The sequence below is a fragment of the Conger conger genome, chromosome 2 (assembly GCF_963514075.1).
Source record: "Conger conger chromosome 2, fConCon1.1, whole genome shotgun sequence".
In the NCBI taxonomy this organism is placed as follows: domain Eukaryota; kingdom Metazoa; phylum Chordata; class Actinopteri; order Anguilliformes; family Congridae; genus Conger; species Conger conger.
This window is the reverse complement of record NC_083761.1, coordinates 19,351,760-19,372,850: the sequence shown is the minus strand read 5'-3', so window position 1 is coordinate 19,372,850 and position 21,091 is coordinate 19,351,760. Positions and strand designations below refer to the sequence as shown.

At 43.1% G+C, this 21,091-nt stretch overlaps 1 protein-coding gene across 1 annotated transcript in view; it reads left to right on the top strand.

Annotated features, from left to right (window-relative positions):
• Window positions 1-249: 249 nt before the first annotated feature.
• add3a (adducin 3 (gamma) a) overlaps window positions 250-21,091 on the top strand; it is a 56,021-nt gene continuing 35,179 nt past the window's right edge. Inside the window, exon 1 of the mRNA XM_061228191.1 lies at window positions 250-365. The gene's annotated coding sequence lies outside the window, so the exon portion shown is untranslated. The remainder of the gene's footprint in view (window positions 366-21,091) is intronic.

Genomic DNA, 21,091 nt, shown 5'->3' with positions numbered 1-21,091 from the left:
TGACTACTACCCCCCCACACACACACACACAAACACACAAACACACACACACACACATAGACCCCACCAATACAGAAAAGTCGTACACCTCAGACCCTGCCCTGAAAATGAAGTCCCCACTGCGGTCTCCCCTTGTGTGCGGTGAGATAAAGCAGGCCGCGTTACTGAAAGAGGAGGAGAGAAGGGGAGCGGCCCTCTCCCTTCACTCCTCTTCAGAACCAGCGGCCCTCCTCGCTATCAGAATGTGAGGGGGAGGCCAGAGGGAGAGCAGGAGCAGCGGAGGTCCAGAGCTACAGAGGATTTGTCCTACACTGGGGGCAGGTGAAGCCCGCTTTTTGAGAGACGGACACAGAAGCAGTTTCCAGGTTAGTGAAAACTTACAGTTCGGCCGGGCAACGTGGCAGCGTTTTGTCCGTTAGGATGACCGATAAAACGGTTGACAGGCCCTTGGCCGCGGGCCAATGAAAAATCTGCAGATATCTGTAGAGCGCTTTTATTCTTCGGTGCTTTTAAAATGAGTTCTCTGGTTGAACTCATTGACGGAGCCAGAAAAAGTGCCTTGGACTTTGAAAGTAAATGTTTGTTAATTTCTTTATTTCCAGCAAATAGCATTTCAGATAGGATCATTAGAGCCTTTCGTGGTCCTCTACAGTGCATGAATAATGCATTCTACGGACTGAACCGTTTTTTTGCGTCTCAGCGGTTAGTCTCAGATGGTCTCACCGCAGGAAAGCCCCAGTCTCCCTCTTGCCAGGTCTGCTGGCTCGGTCCAGCTCTCCCTGGAAAAAGCTGGCCTGTTAACTATCCACGGCCCATTGGAGCGCAGCTCAGGTGCGAGATTTTAACAATATCCAAGATTTACTTCTCTAGGACTTCCTTTAAAGGAACTGTCGTCCTTCGCCCGACCCCGTCTACCATCTCGCCAGACGACAACTTCGGTTTCCTGCGGAGGGTCTGCATTTTCTTCTTTTCTTTCGGTGCCTGCGAGGCGACGGGGTTGTTAGTCATCCGGATGAGCGATCCCGCCACAGAAGGCTCTTGTCTTTCCTAGGTTTCTGTTTACCGACAAGTACTTAAGCAGCGATAAGAGACGTTAAGTAGCAGGGGTTTTTTTTTTCTTTCTTTCAGCTGATGGAGATTTTGGATGAATGCACCTCTTTCATGGTCAGATAACGTGCTGTGGAAGACCTAGGTCCACGTGACGGCCGGGCGCTCCCTTTTCCGAGCCCGCTCTTTTACTTTGCGTGCGTTTACGAGAGTCACACAGTCACAGGAGGACATAATGAGCTTAGATGGGAATGTGCCATGTGAGGGATTCTCACTTTCTGGTACTGCGGTGAAATGCACCTTGGCTATCTCTGGGTTTATGTCATTTGGTTTTTTTGTTGAGTTGTGTTTCTTTAATTCAGTCCATGCTGCTTTTTGGCCGATGCTGAGCAAGGGTTGGGTTTGTTCTTGGGTTTTCTGCTGGGAACGCATACTTTAGTGCATTTCTGTTAAATCTTTTAAGTGTTGTTGGTGCATTTGAGGGGACTCTCTTAATGGGAACAGATGCCTGCTGTATGTTTCCAATTGTCCCTTAACCGCTCACTGGCGGCTATCCATGGGTAATCAGCCAACCGATAATCTGATCGAAAAAATCAAATTTCCTGACATTGCGACTGTTAATGAGATTATCGCTGAAAAACCTAAAAAGAGTGAAATGGAAAGCTGATTTAGTGGTGAAATAAATAGCCTATTGTTGTAACTGAATTGTGGCAACTGTGAACTTGGAGTCCTTGAATATTCTGCATAATGCACAAGGAGGATCAGTATGCCAGGTTGTGAAAAGATCTGTTACACTTAGATTCACTGATAGCAGAAGATGAGAACTGCAGTTTTCACGATAGCTACTTTTATTAAGATGAGAAAATGCAGCTTGGCTGGCTACACTGTCTTGAGACAATCCGTAAATCACTAATACTGTATATCCTATTCCCCAAGCACTTACTGCCAAGGTTACAGACACTTTACTCTGCTTTTAAATCCAAAATATGGGATGCTAGTCAAATATTAATGTAGGCTCCACCCAAAGGACACTAAATTCACATTGCGTTTCTTTTTCTTTTCCCCCATTTTTTAAAATGACACTGCTTTGCTGGTCCTCCAAAGTATAAATTCGTTTTTTGTATTATTATTATTATTTGAACTGAGTCACATTTCTCCCTGCAATAATTATGTTAAATCACAGGCATATCTATGTGCACTCACCGAGCACTTTATTAGGAACACCTGTTTACTTATTCATGTGGTTATCTAATCGGTCAATTGTGTGGAATCATATAGATATGGGTCAGGAGCTTCAGTTAATGTTCACATCAACCATCAGAATGGGGAAAAAAATTGATCTAAGTGACTTTGATCGTGGAATGATTGTTGGTACCAGACAGGGTGGTTTGAGTATCTCACAAACTGGTGATCTCCTGGGATTTTAATGCACAACAGTCTCTATAGTTTGTAGAGAATGGTGTGAAAAACAAACAAAAAAACTTTCAGTGAGCAGCAGTTTTGCAGGCAGAAATGCTTTGTTAATGTGAGAGGTCCAAGGAGAATGGCTAGACTGGTCAAAGCTGACAGGAAGGTGACAGTAACACAGAAAACCACACACAGTCACAGTATACTGCATATGTTATGTCATGAGTATATGTTTTTTTGTCTTTCTGCATTTTCACAGACTTTTCTTAAAACCCAACTCTGTTCTATGAAGGAATATCCTCATTCTAAAATGTTTGAACCGATTGGTCCAACAATCAATCAGATTTTTTCTCAATTCAATGATATCATTGCCCTTATATCTTCTAATTGATTTTTATTGCAAGTAAATGTTTTCCGCAATTCAGAATGTCATATGGCTTTTCTAACCACATCCCATCACTGCAGTGTTCTTTGATTTGGGAACTGTCCTCTGAAGGATATCTCTTCTTTTTCACTCTATGGTCCACAAGCTAAGATAGAGTCTTTATATTAGAAGACCTCATGCTTGGCTGGCATCAACCAAGGAGCTTTCTCAGACTGTGATGGGAACAACCGTGCCACCTGTTCCCCCTCCTCCCCGGGCGATATTACAGCTGACAATGGCACAGTTATGATTTTAATACCACGAAGAGCATGTCGCTACCGAAACCCAGTGCATTAGCAGGACCAGATACCAAAGAGCCCCTAGTTATATCTTTTAATATTTTATTACTCTGACCTCACAAATAATTTGGATTCAAAGTACATTATACAGTGATATGAATTGACTTCTATGGAAGCTGACAAGCTAAGTACCAATGGCTGGTTCATTGTATTCACCTGCAGGGCCTTCCTGACACGGTAATTTACAGTGCAGTGTGTGCTATGTGCCCCCTCATATGCCTAAGGCTGTCACTGCCTGCTGTGCTAGGATTAGTAATCCACATGGACACCAGCTGAATACTCAATACCCTGCTTGAAATGTCAGGTATTGAGGAAACCATTAAATTAGCTTGTACGTTCCCCCTCCTTTTTGCAGTAACTGTACACAAAGATGTGCAAACACACATGGATTCAGCAGCACATCCCTTACATTACATTGCATTACAGGCAATTGGCAGACGCTCTTATCCAAAGCGACGTACGAAAAAGTGCATACCCATAACCAGGGACCACTACGCTGAAAGGAAGTACAATTTCAAGGGCTAATGAAAGTGCTAATGAACCTTACATACTTATTTGTGTATGCTGACTTCAATTTAAGAATTTGGAATGCCACTCCGTCTGTTCTTCAACACAGAGATTCTTGAGCCAGCTGTGCCACTTCAAAATGGGGACGTATCCATTCCCTAGTGCCTGGTATCAAGACCCAATGCCCTGGAATCGTCTTGATTTCCGGACCAGGGGGGCTTCCCAGCCCAAAAAGGGTGTTGTCAGCCCCTCCGTGCATCAGACAGGTTTACGCAATGTTGCTTCGAAGCAATCCCATTTAATCACTTGGCAGTGTTGCCTGCGATTATGTCACCCTGCAGCATCAGTTCCAGCTGCTGAAGTCACTTCACAGCTGTGTTCACTTAGACTTCACCCTGTGGAAAAACAACACCGTTTTATACGTGAATTTATTTACTTTCCAGGCAAAATCAGTTTTCAGTTGCGAGCAGGACGATGGAATCGCTTGTTTTTGTTAGGTTCCCTAAGACCACCTTTTTGAAGTGGGGTTTAACCTTGAAGGTCGGGAAAAGGGGAAAGTTTTCCTTTTGTGCCTGATTGTGAATTCAGAGTAAAGAACTCTGCTAAGCTAAACCAAATGCACTAGGGCAGGGCTTTGTCAAGAGCAATAAGTAAATATATAAATAGAGAGAAAACTTGTTTCTGTGAACTGATGCAGGTGTGTTGGGTGGGGAGTGACATTCATTTCTCATGAATCTCATCCACTGATGTCAGATTTCTTAAAGAAAGAAATGTGTTTGCCATTTTCTTCGAACCCACGGGCTTAAAGTCTCATATTTTAGGTCATATTATGATATTGACAGAGTTTTATTTGCATGGATAGAGAAGTACGATAGTCGTTGAAGTGTTCAGCAAAGAGATATATAACATAGAAGAAAAAATTGTATGAATTGTGGACTTTTAAAATCTGTTTACATGTATTGTACATATAACTGGTTTAAATTGTCGAGATAACCTTGTACCAATGCATTTTTATGTTATGATGTGGTAAATATTGGAATTGGAATAGTTTCTCTGTAAAGAACAGTAGAAGGAGCAAGTGGACATAGTGCAGCCGCCTTTTGGCCAAGGAGTGTGTTTTTTTTTGGAGGCCAGCTCATGGCTGGCGGTTTAGGGGAGATTTATTGTGATGAGTGGGTGTTTCTCCAGTGTGAAATCCCCCAGGGGAAGGAGACGCCAGACAAGATGAGGCCTCCTCCCTCTCCTCCTCCTCTGAGGCCTGATGGTGAGCCAGCCACACTCAAGCTAGGTTTTGAAACAGCTGGTAGCTGGTTGACCAGTTAGACCAGCTCTATACTCAACATGGTTTGACCAGCTGGTAGCTGGTCATTTCAAGCTAGTCACAGCTGGATTTTACACCAGGGCACACCCCTGCAGGTACAGGTCAGGTGAAGAGAGCTGAGTCTATCAGTGAACCAGGCCTGAAGCTGATTTCCCTTTCAGCGCACACACTCATACACACTCAACCCCCTGGCCTCCTGCTTCTCCATACACACACACAAACCCACATACAGACACACCTCCCTGCCCCCCCCACCCCACACACATGCACATACTGTACATACACACACACGCTCATACACACGCCTCCCTGCCCCCAGACCATCCCTTACCATGCACACACATATGCACACACTCACTTCTTCACACATTCTGATGCATCTTAAACATGGTGGCAATTTCTGAAATGCAGTTCAGGCATGCCTGTTCTTTTGCATCTGGAAATAATTGAGTTTGTTTACATTTTTTTAATAATGTCTTGAATGAGACCTCCAGCTATTTCAAGCTGTTTGTACTCCTGCTCCACAATTCTTTTGTCTTGTTCCAGATGGCACACATTTTATACATAACTAACATTCATCCACAGGCACAGGGCAAAGTAAAACGCTCCTCATACTGTGTCTTTTGAAGATATCCGCACTGTGTGGAAAAAAACGGCATTCACTACAACACAAAGGATGCAGTACATTTTCAGCATACATTCCAGCTCTTCAGTTTGCGTTTGGTCTGCAGTGTTGAACCTGAATCTGAACTCGAGCCTTTTGTTCTGTAAACAGTGCTCACTTGCATTCAGTTATCTCTGATAAACTGGCTAGGTTCTGAGAGAACAAAATCCCATCGTTTGGGTGCTGATAAGACCGTTTTTGATAGCCTGTACTTTACACGCTTTTTGGTACAGGGCTGCCTTTGCCAAGGACATAATATGTTGCAGTTTGGCGTGAAAGACTTTGATGGTGTTCTGGGTCTCCTAACTTTAAGCTGGCTGATTTTTTAAAATGATTAACATGATGGCTATTTCAGCAGGACATCCTGTTAAAAGCTCCAAGGTTTACAGATTCTCTGACAGAACAAAGGAGATAGGGGGCAGGAATAAGCATCGTCACTTCCTGTATGGCAATAGATAGTCCATATCCATCTCCTCTTTGTCTTTTAGGCATGTATCAACTGTATATTTTACTGTTTCTGTTTTTAATGTTGCTTTTAAGTTGTTTGTAACACTGTATTGTTACTATCTTGACCAGGGCTTCTGATCTTGTCATTTCAACGGGACTCACCTGGTTAAATAAAGGTTAAATAGCATAAATAAAATAAAATAAATAATGTGCACTGGTCATGTGTCCCCTAACCCTGTGCAGTGTTTTCAGAATTTAAGAGGTGATGCTAGCAACCAAACATTAGCAAACAATGTTGTGTGCTTAGCGTTAGTTTTATTGGATTGTGATATGTGCATTGCTGGCTCGATACAGTTAAATGACACCAGTGAAGAGAAGTTCTGCATCTCCAGCTGGATACTGCAGATTGGGTGTGGGTTATAATTCTGAATGTCTGGGAACTGATGTCACAAATTCAGGACCTGGGAATTGGGAAAAGGTTTCTGTATGTGAGAGACCTGGAATGAATTTGAATTAATGGATGGGATTTGAAAATGGAAAAGTCTGATTTCCCTATATGAAACTCAAAGCCAGGTTACAAGTTGTTTTGTTGTTGTTAGGTTAGACTGTTATGCAGTCTTAATTGGCCAAGTTTGAAATAGTCCTGTGAATTAATATCAGAAGCTTCTAAAAAGTAAGAGTTACTCCACAAAGGGGTTTCAAAGCAATATAAATGGGTATATGGTGTATGATAAAAGACCATATTACTATGTTGCTATAGATGGTTCAAAGTCTTTACGGTTTTTATTATCTAGTCCTTCTTTAGAGTCTGTGCTTTCATGTGTAATTGTTTCCCTAATATATGAAATGCTGATGTCTACAGGGAAAAAAAGTTTTGAGTGACAAATAAGTGCAGTGGTCACTGATTTTTGACAGGCTTAGGGAGGTAAAAACATAACTAAGTAGAGAGATGGATTAATTTCAATCAGGATCATTGCAGATTAAACTGTTCATATCATAGGAATAAAGCAGCAACAGCCTACTCTCCACCTTGTGTTTAGACGACAAACAAACAAGCATAATTCAGAGAAGACATCCCCAAAAAAGGCCCAACAGCCATTGCTTTAGTTGAGAGCGTACGAGAGGCGTGACACGACAATCTGGTTGTAATTTCAGACATGGCTTCCCGAGATCCCGAGTGAAACTCCGGTTGCGTTCGAGCTCCGGGGCAGAGGCGGGCGTGCATTATGTCAGCGTCCGCTGTCAGCTCCCCGAACGGGAACGCCCAGGCCAGACTTCTCCCCGCTCCGCCAGCTGGAGCCCGAGTTATTGATTGCGCAGCCACACTGGCTGTTGTTTTTCCGAACGTCGTCATTTCCTGCGCAGCTGTTCCAGCTTGAGAGAGACAGAGAGGGAGAGTGAGAGAGCGAGAAAAGGGGACGGAGGGGGAGAGAGAGAGAGAGAGGGAGTAGAAGGGGGAATAACAAACTGGGCCAGTCCAGAAGAGTTCACAATGTAAACATTTATACAGCGCGTGTTTGTGTGTTCTTTTTTTACAGCGTCTTGTAAAGACAAAAAAATTGAAAGACGAAAGGAACCCTGGTGGGAAAGTTTTGGCACAGAGTTCTGTTCTGTGTTTTATATTGTTTCAATATTGGTATTTTGGGTATGATTTTGTCAAATTCATTTTGTTCCATTTGAAATGGATTTTTGTGTTACTAGATTGAATCAGCATTCATTTTTGCATGGACTAGTGAAGTCAATGGACTGTTCAAAATGTGCTTGGTCCTGTATTCCAGCAAAGTGATGTAATTTGGATTTGTCGTCTTTGTAAAGAAAAGACGAGAAGAACAGAAAACAGCCTGTACTTTGGGACAGGTCCATTTTTAACTTTGCCAACTGCACTTGGTTTATAATAAAGAAAACAAAAATCAGGAGATCTCAAGGTAACGTTAGCCTATGTTCTGAGATACAGTAGTGCAAATTAGTCATTGTTTATCATTGAGTAATTGTTTACTCAATAATTGTACTTTCTTTTGGCAAACCTGGGTGAACAGAATTTGAGCATTGTCAAAGTATTCTTTTCTCCATTTACAGTACCTTCTTGTATTCCCAAACTTATTATAGCACATATTAAGTGTATTTATGCTATACTATACAATTTTAAACATGAATTTAAATAACCTGAAAATAGGATACATTGACACTAATGCACATATCTCCCTTTAATTCATTTTTCACTGAGTTTTCTGCTCAGCTGACTGCAATTCCTGAAATAGCCCTTTTCCAAGTCGCCTCAAGACCACCCGGTTTGCGACGGGAAAAAAGCTCTTAAAGGGCCTTTCCGTTCATTAGGCACGATAAATCATTAAAAGAGCATTCGATCCGCCCGACACCAGGGTCCACTCCCCCGGACCATGTTTACACAGTCTATTTACAGTGAAGAAGACCAGGGGATTAAGGAGGGAATGACGCGTCAGCCCTGCACGGAGGGAAGCGTCTGTCTGACCGCCCGAGTCGTCGGGGGTCACTCCTTAACACACTCAGAGAGGGGAGGGGGGGTGGCGAGGCCTTTGCGTTTTGAGTTTGGCCGCTCGACGATTCCGCCTTCCCCTCTGCCTTCGGTCCTGGATTTTGGCAGGTAACCCGGGAGTCATGGAAGTCATTAAAATTCCTCTGGCGCGTACGAGTGCTTGTTTGTGTTTCCGCGCGCGGGGCTGAGCCGCAGAAGCGCGCACGCCACGCCGGCCGCCGCAGGCCAATCGGAGCCCCGCCTCAACCCGCGGCGGCACCGCCCGGTCCCCCCGAAAAACAAAGGCTGGATGGATGAGACCTGAAGGGTCACTCAGGCAGACGGGGAAACAGATTAGTAGTGGGTGACCGGTCAGAGGTCCACAGGGGTGGGTGGATGCCCTACTAAATGTATTGGGGGAGGGGGCTTCTTCGTCCCACCTCACCACATGGTACATTGATTGCATTTATATTGCGCTTTTATCCAAAGGGCTTTACAATTGATGCCTCTCATTCACCCATTCACACTCATACAATGTACCAACCAGCTCGCCAGGAGGTGTTGGGTTTCTCACTCAGGGGCACTTCAACACACCCGCAGGGCGGGGGATCGAACCAGCGACCCTCCGTATGCCAGAGTTATACTGTGGTACTGTGAGAAAAATTATACCTGATAAGGCAACATTGGCTCAGGAGGGAAGAGCAGTCTTCTAGCAGTAGGAGGGTTGCCTGTTCGATCTCGCCCTGGGTGTATTGAAGTGTCCTTGAGCAAGACATCTAAGGAGCTGGTTGCTCCTGACGACCTGGTTGGTGCCTTGCATGGCAGCCAATCACTGTGGGTGTGTGAGTGTGTGTATGAATGGGTGAATGAGAAGCATCAATTGTACAGCGCTTTGGATAAAGGCACTATATAAATGGCAACCATTTACCAAAAGTAGAAATTGCATTAGGATAAAGGAACCTATATTATAAAACCTCCAAGAAAATTGGCACCCTCAATCCAGGATATTTTCTGTACCTTTTCCATAATCTAACCAAGTTATTGAATGTGGCTAAGCAGTAGGATAGCAACGTGGCTGAAAACACAATGGTATCTAATTTTCCTCAGTAGGAAATCTGGTTTATTTAATGCCGGGTGTGCTCTTTATCTCCCCTTTGCAAATCATAAATCCCAAATCTGGGTCCCAGAACGTGGAAATTTCAAATACTTCCTCTGAGGATCTAGACTGAAAACCCACTGAAAAGCACATTGAAAGACTGACTGATTTTTAAAACAGAGTGTGGGGGACTCAAACCTGAAACAATCCGCCGCAAAGACGTAGGACTTCCGCGGGGGCTTTTTTCCATTGATATACCAGCCTCCCCTAAAAATGAACCGGTCAGCTTCAATTCCCCATCTCTTCTTCCCCAAAAATCTGATGGCTGAATATTTGTATGGGATATGATATTTTTTCTTTCATTTAATCTTTTTGTTTTGGGTGGGGGGGGGGGGGGGGGGGGCAGGGATGGGACTGTTTTATGTTGCCAGGTTTCCTGTATTCTGCTGTAACCTGCTCCTCTAGTTTGTTTCCCCTGACAGAGTGTTTTTCAGATGGAGCCTGAAGTTAATGGCTAGGAATGTGTGCACATAGCTGAAATATCAGTCAATGTGAATTCTGCTCCTCAGACAGTATGTGGAAGGGGTTGGATGCGGCTCTTTCAGAACTGTAAGTCTGAGTGGTTTCACTGAACCCCAGGCTTTGATCACTCGGTTTAGACTGATGTTTTGGGTAGGAAACCGGTTATCTTGCTAATCTGTGGCTAATTGAAAGGTAACTGAAGACTGCAGGAGCTGAGCCCTGGAGTACTGATGTTGTCAATCCCTCGTCTAGACAGTTGACATTCATGTTTTCTGACACAATGAGTCATCTAGAAACTATGTACCCTAAAGAAAGTTTTCCCTCCTTATTATACAGATTCAGGTCTATACTGTATATTTCTCTTAATCCTCCATCTCCTCTAGTTGATGGAGATTATGTGGATGTATGTTGTTTGCCTGTATTTATGCCTGTCTGTCTGTTCTTAGTTTTTGTTTGTGCCCATGAATGAGAATTTAAAAAGTAATAGATGAAGACTATGCAATATATACCTAGTTGTATTATTTCTGAATGTGTTTTTATTATCACACATTTTCTAAGGTTTTATGAATTTATGAAATGAGAATTCAAGAATTATGAATTATACTTCATCTGAGGTATGTCTAAATATTAATTATCTCAAGCTCAGAACGATGTGAGTAGGACCTAACGTGAATACTCTCCTCATTTGATATGGGCTTTTAATTCAATTCTCATGTTGTAACATCTGCCTGGAACAGCTATGATAGCCCACAAATGACCTTCCGCAAGCTGTCAGCAAGCCAAGTTTTGCATATCAGATATTCCACCCTGAAAACTTGACCCTTTCACTTTTGCTGCGGCCAAAATTACACCCTCCCCTTGTGGACCATAATGGGCCTCGCCGTACTTGGAAGTTCATTTCCTGTCTTGCGTCTAGTTGTATTTCTCATAGTAGCTTATCCATCTCCCTAAACCAGTGTTGCGCAGGGGAACAATGCTTTGCTGCAGCCACATTTTTAGCCCTGGAAGCTCTGCTCAAAAGCCCACGCCTCCCCTTGTGAGACTCCGACCAATACGACTGGGACTGATTCGCCGAGGGAAGGGAGCGAGGAAACAGCTGGAGAGATGACCTTTGACCCCTGTATCCTGACAGCACGGATAGTGAGTGCTCGTAATTTACAGTAACTAGCTCTCCCGGAGAAAAGGAGGGGAAACGAAAGAAACAGGGTCCGGAGACTGGTCTCTCACGGCCCATAACCCCTGGAGACAGAGGCTTCAACCAGTTACGGTGTCAGTCGGAGACAATCATATGATCATTAAACATCAAGCATTGTGACCTGCCAGATTGATAGTCTTTTAATTTTGTTTTCTGAAAGGACAAAATATTTGTTGTCATATTATAAACATTTTTTAATATCATTGAAAATAACTTCTGGGTATGAATGTGTACTGTAAAGGGTAAAGATATACATACTCATTTTTGGCTGCATAAAGTGGAATTAATTCACACTGATTGATAAGTTATGTGTTAATACATGAAACATTTCACAAAATTGTATTGCCTTTTATGTTCATTGTTTCTTTTTACATGTTTTTGTACTGTAAAGCTCTCTTTCTGTCAGTTGTCAGAACACTTGTGAGTAACTGTGTCCATAAACTGAGGACCCTTGGGGTGGTTTGACAGTGACCCCAAGTGACACATTCAGAGCGTCATTGTATATGGTCAACATCGTAAAACACTGTTAGGTTTGGCACCCCCTCCCACCCTTCCCCCCATTCCAAATCCCAGCCAGCCAGATCTTCCACAATCATCCTCTCTTTTTACTCTTTTTTCCCCTCTGTCCCAGCTGAGAGGAGACTCTTGGCCTTGTGCCCAGCACCCACAGTGGGACCTCACTTCCTGTCAGGAAGTGGTGGTTTTCAATCCATTCTCTCATTCAGCGCAGCCGACGGCAAACAATGGTCATTTAAACTCCTCAAACCGTGGCCGTCACAAGAAAGGCAATAAGCCCTCCGTGGCCATGTCTGACTGCAGCCTGGCCGGAGAACTCCCACCGCCCAAAATCCACACCCCTCCCCGAACCCTCGCTGTGGACGGAAGAGCTGCCAACCACCCAGTGCGTGATGTCAAGCAACGGACTCAGCTGTCATCTCTGAAAGAAAAGCTTTCATAAATAAGGGAGGAACGCTGTCGGAGAGATGCGGCGAGCCTTGCATTTAAAGTTTGGTTTGGCCTCAAAAATATCAGCGTTTTTTTTTGTTTTTTTTTGGAATGCTTCTATTTCCTGATAAACGAGTCTTGACTGACTGGGGGGAGGGAAATTGGGGCGGGGGGAGGTTTGACGGTTTTGGGCCTCGCGGCAGTTCCGACGGCGGGTGATTGATGCCCGGCGCTAATGGCCGTCTCCCGAGGGGCCACACGCCCCTGACAGCATCGCAGAGAGGGCCGCTGACAGAGCGGAGAGCGGCCTGCACCTCCACTCCTGTTTCCTGGGACGTTCTGTTCCCCCCGCCGCCCACCGGTGGTCCTGGGAGTGGCGAATTATTGAGAGGAAGTAGGTAGCTTTTACAGGACATTCAGTGCTTCAGAGCAGAGATTTTTATGTATTATTTATCTATCTATTGTTCTATTTATTTATTTATCTTCTGTGAGAGAAGATAAATAAGTGCCATCACACAGTGCCTTTCAGACTTTAACAGTTTGTGCTTTCATTTTATTAAGGACGAGAGGACAGTTGCAGTGGCGATTCAGAGTAGTAAATGCCATAAGTTCAACTTAACCCTTGTGTAGTCTTAACATTCTGTATACTTCCCTTGTCCTAAGGGTAAAGAATTACCCACCTTCACTAAACCCCTAAAATAAAGCAGCTTAATTGTATTTTATACCCCAAATCTATTTTGTCCCTCCTCACAAACTTTGTCATCAAATTTCCAATTGAAAAAGTATCATTTACTGGGTTTTCTCTGCTGTTAAACATAGTGGTGGGTCATTTTGGACCCTTAAGACAACATAAGGGTTAATAGCACCACAGTGATATGAAAGCATACTGTTTCCCATTGCAAATCCTTAATGGGGGCCAGTATACTGCGGTGGTTAAGGAACAGGGCCCGTGTCTCCTGTAAAGGCCACAGGATTCATTCTCAGGCGACGCACTACCGCTGCTACACAGAGCAAGTTGCTTTATCTTATCTAGTTTAGTAAAAATAGAATGCAGGATTGTCAGCCCTGTAGGCGGCTCTGGAAGAAATGGATAAACAAATTCTGTTTATTTGTTTGTTTTTTTTTCAGTGAAGATGACAATTAAATTACATTTACTGCCCACCCCCACGTTGTTCCTGGAGACAACAGCTGGATAAGCTTGAATCTAATTGAAATCTTGCCAGACTTTCACTGAAGTAGCGTTGCTTCAGGCTTCCTGTACCGTACTTTGGACATCAGGACAATGGGTTGAAGAATGAGGGAACCTTTGTCTTCCCAGTCGTGTTGTACAGTTTGTCTTAGAGTTTCTGTTAAGCTAGGGTTTCAATGGCAGGATTTTGGGAACCCAAGCAAATAGTCCAGGGTGACTATGCAGTGACGACTGTCTTCTGTGCAAACCTGGGTCAAATACATTAATTGCTTATCTGGTGTGTTGGAGCCTCATAAATACTCAAAAAGTACAAACCCCACCTTCTGGTCCTCTTGGTTGGCTCACTTGTACCAGGAAAGATCAATCAACCACAGAAAAGTATTTGAATCAATCATACAATTATGTATTTGACCCAGGTCTGCTTCTGTATTCCACTGTGATCCTCCTGATTTGGGACCATCTTAAGTGCAGGACGGTGCCTGAAAATATTTGGGAACAATATGTTTGGAACTTGGTGGGCGTGCTTTGAAGCCCAGCAGGACTGCAGTGAAAGTGTCACCACCCATTCCCACAGATCGCCCCCTGCAGTAAATTAAGTTTTTATAGGTTGCACTGTGCAGGTTAAGTTCATGTCACCAAGACAAGGGCAGCTGTTAGCCGCTTTGGTGTTCTCTCAGGCCCGTCTGAAACAGCAGGTTGTTTATTAGCCTTCACAGTGGAACAGAAAGTTTAGTTTGGGGAAGCTGAAATTCTAGCACTATTGGGAAGCAACAGCATTTTAAACAGACCAACACAAAAAAGACCCAGCGCCCTGTCTATGTGTGTATGTGCAGCAGATGCACCCATATATTTAAAAATTCTTACTGTATTATAAAATTGGGTTTATATTATTTTAGATATTTGCACATTATCTTTCATTTTTTTATGAATGAGATCTCCATTCATAACATAAAACATCTGCTTGGCCCCGAGGAGTTTTCGTCCAATGAGCACTCTCTGTCTCTCCCTCTCAGGACTCCACCCACGCAGGAGTTGGGAGGTGGCAAGTAGAAGTAGTGCGCATGCATGTTTGTTTTAAGTTTCCAAGGCAACCATCGGAGAGTGGACTGCAGGGCAGATGTGAGAAGCCAAAGGGTCAGACAGATTGCAGTGGGAAAGCTCTGCTTTTCATTACGACAGCCATATGCCCCGTATCTCGCCCGCCTCCGTGGCTCCACGCTGCTTCCTGGAATGGCTGAATCAATTATTCCAGGGAATACGGAAGGGCCACGATGTGTGGATGCAGAAGTGCTACATTGTTGTAGCCACCAGAGGCTCAGGTCCGCAGAACTGTCTGCAACAGATATGTGTCCTCCTTGTCACTTGTTTGCACCCCTTTTATCTGCTTACACTATTATGAGTAGTGGTACTCAAAGACTGCTCTTCGTGTGAATGCAGTACTCCTGAAGTTCTAAATCATTGTACTTTGGAGAGCCTGAGTAAAGGATAGTGACTACAGGCGGCAAGGTGCAGCAAGATGGCCTGGTCGGGATTGCTATTGAATTTGCTATTAGTTTGTTAGCATCCATTAGGCGTGAGTCAGTCCATTATCTTCAGCAAGTCTATTTTTCAGAGCACAGGTCACTTCATGAAAATGTATCAGCCATTACTGGCAAGGTGACCAGTTTAACTGTTCAAAGCCATGCCTACATCTTCAACAGTTGCAGCCTCACCTACAAATTTACTGATGACCGAACAACATAAAGCACTTCCAGTAAAAATACGGTCAATGTTGTTGATCCCCACCGATCTTTGGCAAGGTCTCACTAGTATTTACAGTTTTTCTTACTTCCCTTAGTAAATTATAGATCTGCCAAAAATATATAAGATTTATTTTGATTTGATGCTGTAATTTCATTGCATGTTGACTTTATATTACATTACATGTATTTGGCAGATTCCTTTATCCAAAGTGATATACGATAAGTGCATACTAAAGGTCATCGAACAACTACAGAACACGAGTCAGATAAGGTACAATTCACATCAAGTATTAGTTATTGATAGCCATGAACATCAAGCCCAGTTCACATGGTAAATATAGGCTACATCATAAACTAGTCATTAACATATGGCATGTCATAAACTAGAACGAGGAATAATTACAAGAATTATGGTAAAGAACTACAACAAGATAGAGAAACTAAATGTAAATGCTAGACGGAGATACAAATACAAAATGAAAGAGTGAGAAGATCAAAATACAAGTGATACATGACTGATACTAAATGTGGGGTAATCCTACAGAGGAGTAGTGTTAAAGTTATTTGAGGTACTGTCTGAAGAGATGTGTCTTCAGAACGCAGCAGAAAATGGGCAGTGACTGAGCAGGTTGTAGAACAAGCAGGTTGTTCCCCCACTCTGGAGCTTGGGTGGAGAAGCTTTGTGGTCAGGTCAAGTGAGAACCATGAACATGGATCGCAGGAAGTACAAGTCGCCCTGCTGCAGCAGAGCGGAGTGGTTGAGCTGGCATGTAGGGTTGAATTATGTTGTGTAGGTAGCAAGGGGCTGTCCTGTTGGCTGCAGTAAAGGCCAGAGTCAGGGCTTTGTATCTGACCTTGACAGCAACTTGCAGTCAGTGGAGTGTCCTCAGCAGGGGAGTGACATGCAAGGATTTTGGTGAAAGAGTTGAATAGGTTGTATGGCACAGGCTGGTGGGCTTGCAAGAAGGGAGTTGCAGTGCTGTAATCTAGATGACCAATTAACATAGCCTGGATGACTAGCTGCGTAAAAAATATGCGTGGTCAGATATGGTTGAACGATCTTGTACAGGAGGAATCTGCAGGACCGTGATGTTGCTCTTATGTGCTCCTTGAAGTCCAGCTGGTCTTCCGGGACCACCCCCACGTTCTTTGCAGAGCAAATATCTGTATCCATGGCAACTTGCATAGCATTTACACAATTCATGTTTGTGCAGCTGGATATTTCCTGATGTAAGTCCACAACTTTCTTATGGGGACAACAGAATTTATGCTGTTTTAAAGTGAAGGTGGGATTTTGTACATTTTAAGTCTGTTCACTAGCCATTCATCTGCTGTACACTTTGGTGCAATTTGTATGATTTTATATCAGTCATAAATTTTGCTTGGCAAAGGCCTTTTTGTAAACATTGTTGAAAAAGGCTTTCATACTTCATGGGGGTAAAAAGAGTTTGGCTTTGGTGTATGAAAACTAAGAGGAAATGCGTGGGGGCACACAGTGCATCTGATTGTGAAACATATCTTTGATAATTGCACAGTTGGTACATTGCCAAATGTAGAACTGGCAAGATTCTGCTGCTTTTCTTGTGAAATAAACAAAACACTGTTTGTATTTGACTCTCAAACATGAATCTTGATTGATCTGTTCTATAACTCAACATGATCAAGATGCCTGAGCCATTGCAGAGGCTTTTACAGTTGACCTGAGTTTGAATGTTCTGGGGCAAGTTCTGTGTTTAGTCAGCTGATTTGAGTACGATAACTCGTTCTACCTCCTGGCTGAAGAGACAATGAGAATGAGAAAATCCAGGTGGAACAAAATACTGGGATTTTCCACCTCTGTTATTGACATTTCTTGAGTAGACTTGAGTATCACTGTCACAAATTGTTTGTTCACACTAGACAGAACAGCCACAGCAGCTGGATACTATCTTTAAAATTTGCAGAAGGGTCTCATGTTGTGCCATTTACAGCACATACAGATTCATTGTAAACCAGGGGTGCCCAAATCTTTGCACCCCACTGTATATGGGTGCCAAATTGACTTGAGTAAGTTTAGTGTGCATAAAGTGTTGAACTTCAATCATGGTCAAAGCTAACAGATTTCTAATTGGCTGTTCCTGCTTTACCAGCGATATCTATGTTTGCAGTAGATTGTGAAGAACATTTTATGGTACTTGGGAATTACCTGCTGACAGCTTCTGGCAAGAGTCTTCACCAAGACTTTACTTTGAGCAACCTCAGTAGGGGGTTCTGTAGATAACCTCAGTTTTCAAGCAGGTCATAGTGGTCTTTGAGGATCTGGTTATAACACCAACATTGAATCAATGCCATTCATTATATAATCTACTAAGCATTCCAGCTACATTGCACTCTCAGAAGACATTAACCCTGAGTTAATGGCTCCCCTGAATAAATCTGTATTTATTCTAGGAAACTGTGTGGACATGGACACAATGGAATTGCAACAGATGTGAATGCCCAGGTGTTTGTGTGTGTAGTAATTAAACAACAGTTCTAGCCTTGTGTTTGCGTGGATCTGTCACACCTCAAGATATTGCACATTAGTCTAGAAAATGTTTGGGGTGGTGAATTTTCTGCAATAGTACACACCAGGGTAGTGACCTTGACGCAGTTCAACTGAGCGATGTTTCTGTTTGCTTTGCGAATAGTAATCACAGGCTGTTAAAGTGCGTGCACATGGGTCGCTCATTAAAACCCATAATTGTGAGGTAATGAGCAGGAAGAATGTTTTCTGCTGTCTTTTTGGGACACAGTTTTTGTCAAAACCTTTGGCCAGTTTCCATTCTCATTATCCTGGTTTGCTTCGCCTCTCTGTCAGGCCATTGTTAATCTTCACTAGACCACTAATCATTAAATAATGATATGAAAATTACATGATGCCATTTGAAATTTAGATGCTAATGGAAATAAGAGCTGGTGGGAATAACTGTCTTATGAATGGGTTTCTAAACAGTGTTATTGACGACAACAAAAAAAAAAGGTTATTTTTACTTTCTTGTAGTCTTTTTTGGTTTTCTTTGATAAGCCGCATAAGGCTTTGATAGAGATTCCTTTCCTGTGTGTGACACTTGAAGGTCAAATGAGGCTATTTTCTTCCCGTAAAATAAAATAATACAACTGCACCACTTTATTTTAGGCATTTCAGAAGAATCTGCAAATTAATAAACAATTGCATAGTGAATGTGATACTGTGCTTGTATCCGCTTTGGTCATTGTGAAGGTGCATCCGGTCGTTTTTGAAAAGGATGGCACGGTCTTCACAGGAAGTCGCTCTTGGCTTTTAACTTTGTCACATACGGTTCCTTTGGGCTTCCCACCCGTCCCACAGAGCCAGCTCCGTTTGTGGAACTCGACACGACGATGACAGCCAGAGAGGTGGCACGGAGCCCAAGCCCTGGCCGTGTGTTCGTTTGTGTTCGCGGCGACTGCTCCTTTCTGCCGTGCGCAGCTTCCTGTCGGACTTGAACTCTCGGTTCTGGACTCCGGGGGCGTTCTGTAGCGGCAGAACGAAAGCCTGAATAAGAGCCCTCTCCGGTAACCAAGCGACAGTTTGGATACAGTGATAATGTTCCCGTGCGTTTGTGTCTTGCCGTTCACACGAGGACTGCATACTGTGTTGATTCAGACTGTGGGGTGGGGGTTGGGGGTGGGGGCTGTCTAAATGTACAGTATATCCAGCATGAGAAGTTTTTTTATGCAGAGGGGGCATTTTCATGCAGTTTACATGCAAGGAATGCTGTGATTGCTATCATACCTTGTGGCATTTAAAGCACAGCAGTCCTTGGTTCAAAATTAACCCCTTTATTTCCTCAGTTTATTACATTTGAATGCAGCGTCCCTTAAGAATGCATATCAGAGAGTATTTTGTTTCCAAATGTTTGAAAATGAAATGAAAAATATGATGACATATTCAATATCATTCATATTCAATATTCAAGGTTCAAATAGTATTCAAGTAGTAGTTTTGGATTCAAAAACTTTTCTGCCCTATTGACCTTGCCTGGTGCATTGAAGCCTGAAAGGAGGAGCGGATTGGCAGGGTTTACACTTTTCGCATGATTTCATTGTTCAAATACCCCAGACAAGGTTAGTCAAATACAGTGAGCAGCAGCTCTGCGGGCAGAAACGCCTTGTTAATTGGAGAGGTCAGAGGAGGGCCAGACTGGTCAAAGGTGACAAGAAGGTGACAGTAACGCAAATAACCACACATTACAACAGTGATATGCAGAAGACATTCTCTGAACACACAACACATCAAACCTCTAAGTGGATAGGCTACAGCAACAGAAGACTTAATAAGTCTAATAAACACGTAATAAATCGCTCACTGAGTGTTTATTCTGCATACAGATATTTTACAGTAATCACATTGAGTTTTGCCCATTTTTTCTTATTATTAGACAAATTACATTACCCATTTTGTAGATCAAAGAAAAGAGCTTTCAACTGATCCACCACCAAATTAATTTAATTCAGTTGATCACAGTGAAACAGTCATAACTCCTGCTTAAACTCATGACTCCAGACCAAGGTTTGCCAAACAGGAAATGCAAAAATGACCAGCCCTGAACAAACACCAGTCTGGGTGGCTTTTATCCTCTCCATCTTAACCGGAGAACGAGGAAGTCAGCAATCCCACGCGTGAGTAAGTACCACTAATGACCGTCTACACGGTGCAGTTTGTTTCATTACAGGTTAAGAAGAGGTTCACAATGGGAGCTTATGCAGCCACATTGTCTCTACATTGCACAGACAGGCCAAGCGCAGGAAATATGTCTGTCTGTGTCTCGCTTGAACATTCCCAGCTGCCACTGTGCATTTTAAGAAGGTGTTGTCCGGAGTTGGAGGGCACGCAGCAACTGCTGATTAATCAGCTGGTTGTTTTATTATCGGGTTGTTCCCAAGGAATTTGGTATACTTCCCCCCTGGGACAAGATATAGATTGATTGAAGCCATGGGCGCTGTCGGGATGAACAGTGTAGATTCATTTGTTATTTCGGCTATTAGAAGCATTAATCCTACCAACGGTGGCACAGCGTCAAACTCCCTCTGGAGTCAACAGTTGTCTGTGTTACTATGGTGATAGGTTTGCTTTGTTGGTGCTGCAGGAGTTGAAACTGGAACAGAGGAACTTAATTTGTTTGTTTCATTTGTCTGCCAAATGTTTGAGATCACACCATTGCGCAGCTTCTTTTTCTTGGCGTGATATGCTGTAAGACCACCAAGGATTTATTATCTGGAAATAAGAAATCTTGTAGTTTTGCCTTTTGTTACAATGTCTTGCAGCGTCACAACATACAGGAACATATTTAGCAAAAATGGGAAATTATGCTTCTTTGGGAAAGGGGGAATACCATACAAAGGGGGGATACAGTAAAAGTAGAGTGGTTACTGTATGCAAATCACATGTCGAAAACATTGAATCTTGACATCCAGAGGCAAGTCTGAATGCTCTTGAATAACAGGATAGTTGTTTTTAACAGAAATGAGTTGCAGAGGAATAAACTGAAATCCCTGTAAGGCCCCTTGGGACATTTGTTATTCCTGGGAAAGGATACCCTCCATGATGTAAAGTGCTGGCATTCCAAGGCCATTGCATCACATAATGCCCCCCTGACTCTGATTATTTCTGAGATCGCTCCAAACGTTGTTCTGTGGGAATGCCAGAACAATAATAAACTGTAAAACCAATACCAGTAGGTATTACTTTTCCTGGAGTGATTGTTGATGTACAATAAAGGTCAGATTGATGGTGACACACAAAGCACAATGTC